The following is a 6,134-nucleotide window of genomic DNA, read 5'->3' on the forward strand; positions in this document are numbered from 1 at the left end:
TATGTCCCTTGCTCTAGGGGTCATAACAGTGAAAATATTGCTGCGTGGAATATCCAAGATTTTCCTGCCTATGTTCTCCTGAAGGACTTTTATGATGTCATGACTTATATTTAAATCTTTTATCCACCTTGACTTTATTTTTGTATATGGTGTAAGTTGGTGCTCAAGTTTCATCCTTTTTGCCTGTAGCTGCCCGGCTCTACCAACCCCATTTCCTGAAGAGGCTATTTTCACCCCATTTTATGCTGCTGCCCCCTTTGTGAAATATTAATTGACTATAGAGACTTGGGTTTATTTCTGGGCTCTCTATTCTGTTCCATTGGTCCTTGTGTCTGTTCTTACATAAGCACCAGGCTGTTTTGATTACACTGGCCTTGTAATACAGTTTGATATTAGGTATTGTGATCCCTCCTGCTTTGTTCTCCTTTTTCAAAATTGCTGCAGCTATTCGGGGTCATTTGTGGTTCCATATAAATTTTCGAAGTGTTTATTCTATACCTGTGAAACATGCCATTGGTACTTTAATAGGGATTGCATTGAATCTATAAAGTAATTTGGGTAGTATGGACATTAGCCTGATTTTAATTCTTCCAATCCATGAACACAGTATATGTTTCCATTTGTCTGTGTCTTCCTTAATTTCTTTCTTGAGTGTTGTATAGTTTTTTAAGTATAGGTATTTTATCTCCTTGGTTAGGTTTATTCCTAGGTACTTTATTTTTCTTGTTGCTATATCAAATGGAATTTTTTCCTGATTTCTGTTTCTGATATTTCATAGTTGGTATAAAAAAAAGGCTTTGATTTCTGATTATTGACTTTGTATCCCACTGTTTTGCAAAATTTATTTATTAGATCAATCAGTTTTTTGGTGGAGTCTATTGGATTTTTCTATGTACACTATTATGTCATCTGCAATCAATGACAGTTTTGTTTCTTTTCCAATTTGGATGCCTTTTTTTTTTTTCTTGTTTGATTGCTGTGGCTAGGTCTTCCAATACTATGTGGAATAGAAATGGTGAAAGTGGATAACCTTGTCTTGTTCCTGTTCTTAGTAGAAAAGTTTTTAGGACTTCCAACAAGATGGGGGCACAGGTGGATGCACCATACCTCCACACACAACCTAGATTGGAACAACAACAACTGAAAGGCAGAATAACATCCAGACATGACAGAAAATTTATCTGAATGGAAGTCAGACAGCCAAGAAGTTGAAATAGACCCTTTCATCAACACCGGTAGGAGGGGCAGAGACAAGCATCCAGGAGCGTCGCAGCGCGGAGAGCGGAGAGTGGAGAGAGTTGGGCGCATAAGGCATCTGGGGGTGCAAAAGGCATCTGGGGCGCGCAAGATCACAGCAGGTGGACCCTGAGTACACAAGCAGCAGCTGCCAGACCCAGTGAGGCAGCAATTGTGGAGCAGGGCAGAGCATGCAACCCAGGATCCCAGAGAAGGGACTGAGGTCCCACGGAGAACGAAGCAACCACCATTGTTCCCTCTCGACCCTGCCCCCACATACAACATCACAATCTAGGGACTGGGGTGCCCAGCCCTGGTGAACACCTAAGGCTCCACGCCTCACTGTAACAGGTGCAACCAAACCAAAAAAAAGAGAGATGGCTCAAACAAAAGAACAAATCAATGCCCCAGAACTCATCCTTTTAAGTGACTAAGAGATACCTAACCTATCAGATGCAGAGTTCAAAACACTGGTGATCAGGAAGCCCACAGAATTGGTTGATTTTGGTCACAAATTAGATGAACAAATGCAGGTTATGATTAAAGAATTGAGGGAAAATGCACAGGGAACCAACAGTGATGGGAAGGACTCGGGACTCAAAACAAAAGAGTGGACCAGAAAGAAGAAGGAAACAACTAAACAGGAAAGAATGGAGAAATAAAAATTCAAAAAAACAAGGAGAAGCTTAGGAACCTCCAGGGCATCTTTAAATGTTCCAACATCCGAATTATAGGGGTACAAGAAAGGGAAGAGGACGAGCAACAGATTGAAAATGTATTTGAACAAATAATAAAGGAGAACTTTCCCATTCTGGCAAAGGAAATAGACTTCCAGGAAGTCCAGGAAGCTCAGAGAGTCCCAAAGAAGTTGGATCCAAGAAGAAACACACAAAGACACATCATAATTACATTAGCTAAGGTAAAAATGAAGGAGAGAATCCTAGAAACAGCAAAAGATAAGGGAACAGTCACCTACAAAGGAATTCCCATCAGACTGTCAGCTGATTTCTGAAAAGAGACCTTGCAGGCAAGAAGGGGCTGGAAAGAAGTATTCCAAGTCATGAAAGGCAAGGGCCTACATCCCAGATTGCTCTATCCAGCAAAGCTTTCATTTAGAATGGAAGGACAGATAAAGTGCTTCTCACATAAGGTCAAGTTGAAGGAGTTCATCATCACCAAGCCCTTATTATATGAAATGTTAAAGGGACTTATCTAAAAAAAGAAGATTAAAAAAAATGTTCAGTAAAATGACAGCAAACTCACAATTATTAACAACCACACCTAGAGCAAAACCAAAAGAAACTAAGAAAACAACTAGAACAGGAACAGAACCACAGAAATGGAGATCACATGGAGGGTTAGCAACAGGGGAGTGGGAGGAGGAGAGAGGGGGAAAAGGTACAGAGAATAAGTAGCATAGATGGTAGGTTGAAATACATAGGGGGAGGGTAAGAATAGTATGAGAAATGTAGAAGCGAAAGAACTTATAAGTATGACACATGGACATGAGCTAAATGCAGGGAATGTGGGTGGGAGGATGTGTGCAGGGCACAGGGGAGCAAAGGGGGGAAATGGGACAACTGTAATAGCATAATCAATAAAATATATTTAAAAAAAGAAAGGTTTTTAGTTTTTGCCCATTGAGTATGATGTTGGCTGTAGGTCTCTCATATATGCCCTTTATTATGTTGAGGAATGGTCCCTCTATTCCCACTTTACTGAGTGTTTTTATCATAATGGGTGTTGTACCTTACCAAATGCTTTTTCCACATCTATTGATATACCCATTTGATTTTTGTCTTTGCTTTTATTTATGTGATATATTATGTTCATTGATTTGTGAATATTGTACCACCCTTGCATCCCTGGGATGAAACCACTTGGTCATGGTTTATGATCTTTTTAATGTATTCCTGGATGTGGTTTGCCAATATTTTTTGAGGATTTTAGCATCTACATTCATCAGCGATATTAGCCTGAAGTTTCCTTCCTTTGTTGTGTCTTTATTTGGTTTTGGGATTAGGATGATGCTGGCTTCATAAAAAGTGTTTGGGAGTCTCCCTTCTTCTTGGATTTTTTGGAATAGTCTGTGAAGGACAGGGGTTGGCTTTTCCTTAAAAAGCTTTGTAGAATTCTCCTGTGAAAGCATCCAGTCCAGGGCTTTTCTGTGTTGGGAATTTTTTGATTACTGCTTCAATTTTGTCTGCTGTTATTGGTCTGTTCAGGCTTTCTGCTTCTTCTTGATTCAGTTTTGGAAGATATTTTTCTAGAATTTTGTCCATTTCACCTAGGTTTTCAAATTTTTTGGCATATAGTTCTTTGTAGTCATTTCTTAAAATTCTTTGTCTTTCTGTGGTATCAGTTGTAATCTCTCCTCTTTTATTTCTGATTTTTTTTTATTTGTGCCCTCTCTCTTTTTGTCTTAATGAGCCTACTTAAAGGCTTGTCAATTTTGTTTATCTTTTCAAAGAACCAGCTCTTGTTTTTATTGAGCCTTGGAATTGTGTTTTTAGTTTCTATGTTGTTTAATTCTGCTCTGATTTTGGTTATTTCCTCCCTCCTACTTGCTCTGGGCTATATTTATTGTTGTTCCTCCAGCTCTTGTACATGTAGTGTTAGGTTTTTTTTATTTGAAAGGTTTCTATCTTTTTTAGGTAGGCCTGTATTGCTATGAACTTCCCTCTCAGAACTGCTTTCACTGTGTCCCATAAGTTTTAAATTTCTGTGAGTTCATTTTTGTTTGTTTCCTGAAACTGTTTGATTTCTTCCCTAGTCTCATTCTTTACCCATTAATTGTTTAATACCATGCTATTCAATCCCCATGAGCTTCAGTGTTTTTGAGTTTTTTCCTTGAGCTTTTTTTCTGGTTTCAGTCCTTAGTGGTCAGAGAAAATGCTTGATATGATTTCAATTTTCTTGGATGTGTTGAGGCTTGTTTTGTGTCCTATCATGTAGTCTGTTTTTGAAAATGTTAAATGTGCATTTGAAAAGAATGTATATTTTCCTTATTGGGGATGAAAGTCTCTATATATACATCAGTTCATGTGATCTAGGATGTTGTTCAATGCTGCAATATCTTTGTTGACATCTTGTTTAGAAGATCTATCCATTTTTGACAGTGTGGTGTTAAAATCCCCTACTATAATTGTGTTCCTGTCAATACCTTTCTTGAAGTCCTCCATGATTTTCTTTATGTGTTTGGTTGCTCCTATGTTCAGTGCATATATATTTACAATGTTTATGTCTTCTTGATGGATTGTTCCCTTGAGTATTATAAAGTAACCTGGGTCTCTTTTTATGGCCCTTTTTTTGAAGTCTGTTTTGTCTGATATGAGTAATGCTACCTGGCTTTTTTTTCCTGGATGCTTGCTTGGAATATTTGTTTCCAGCCCTTCACTTCTAGTCTGTGTAGGTCTTTTGTTCTGAGGTGGGTCTCTTGTAGGCAGCATATGTGTGGATCATACTTTATTTATTTATTTATTTATTTAAATATATTTTATTGATTATGCTATTACAGTTGTCTCATTTTCACCCCTTCACTCCCCTCTGCCCTGCACACACCCTCCCACTCACATTCCCCCCCTTTATTTCATATCCGTGGGTCATTCATGTAAGTTCTTTGGCTTCTACATTTCCTATACTATTCTTACCCTCCCCCTCTCTATTTTCGACCTACCATTTATGCTGCTTATTCTCTGTACCTTTTCCCCTTTTCTCCCCATCCCATTCCCCTGTTGATAACCCTCCATGTGATCTCCATTTCTGTGGTTCTGTTCCTGTTCTAGTTGTTTGCTTAGTTTACTTTTGTTTTTGTTTTAGGTGTGGTTGTTAATAACTGTGACAACCACATCTAATTTGTTGTCATTTTACTGTACATATTTTTTATGTTCTTTTTCATAGATAAATCCCTTTAACATTTCATATAATAAGGGCTTGGTGATGATGAACTCCTTCAACTTGACCTTATGTGAGAAGCACTTTATCTGTCCTTCCATTCTAAATGAAAGCTTTGCTGGATAGAGCAATCTGGGATGTAGGTCCTTGCCTTTCATGACTTGGAATACTTCTTTCCAGCCCCTTCTTGCCTGCAAGGTCTCTTTTCAGAAATCAGCTGACAGTCAGATGGAAACTCCTTTGTAGGTAACTGTCCCCTTATCTCTTGCTGCTTCTAAGATTCTCTCCTTCATTTAAATCTTGGCAGTGTAATTATGATGTGCTTTGGTGTGTTCCTCCTTGGGTCCAGCTTCTTTGGGACTCTCTGAGCTTCCTGGACTTCCTGAAAATTTATTTCCTTTGCCAGATTGGAGAAGTTCTCCTTCATTATTTATTCAAATAAGTTTTCAATTTCTTGGTCTTCCTCTTCCCCTTCTGGTACCCCTATAATTCTGACGTTGGGACATTCAAATATGCTCTAGAGGTTCGTATACCTCTCCTCACTTTTTTTTAATTCTTGTTTCTTTATTTTTTTCTGATTGGATGTTTCTTTCTTCCTTCTGGTCCACACTGTTGATTTGAGTCCCACTTTCCTTCCCATCACTATTGGTTCTGTGTACATTTTCTTTTATTTCAGTTATCATAGCATTCATTTTTTCATCTAATTTGCAACCAAATTCAGCCAATTTTCTGAGCATCCTGATTACCAGTGTTTTGAACTGTGCATCTGATAAGTTGGCTATGTCTTCATTGCTTATTTGTATTTTTTTCTGGAGCTTTGATATGTTCTTTCATTTGGGCCATTTTTTTTTATTGGCATGCATGTTACATAGTAAGGGGCAGAGCCTTAGGTATTCACCAGGGTGGGGTAACCCACATTGCTGCATTGTGAAGCTGTATATGAGAAGGGGGTCAGAGAGGGAACAATAGCACTTGCTCCACTCTCTGCCAGATTTCAGTCACTT

This window comes from Phyllostomus hastatus, unplaced genomic scaffold (genome assembly GCF_019186645.2).
Source record: "Phyllostomus hastatus isolate PE091 unplaced genomic scaffold, TTU_PhHast_1.1 phas_scaffold_46, whole genome shotgun sequence".
Taxonomy (NCBI): domain Eukaryota; kingdom Metazoa; phylum Chordata; class Mammalia; order Chiroptera; family Phyllostomidae; genus Phyllostomus; species Phyllostomus hastatus.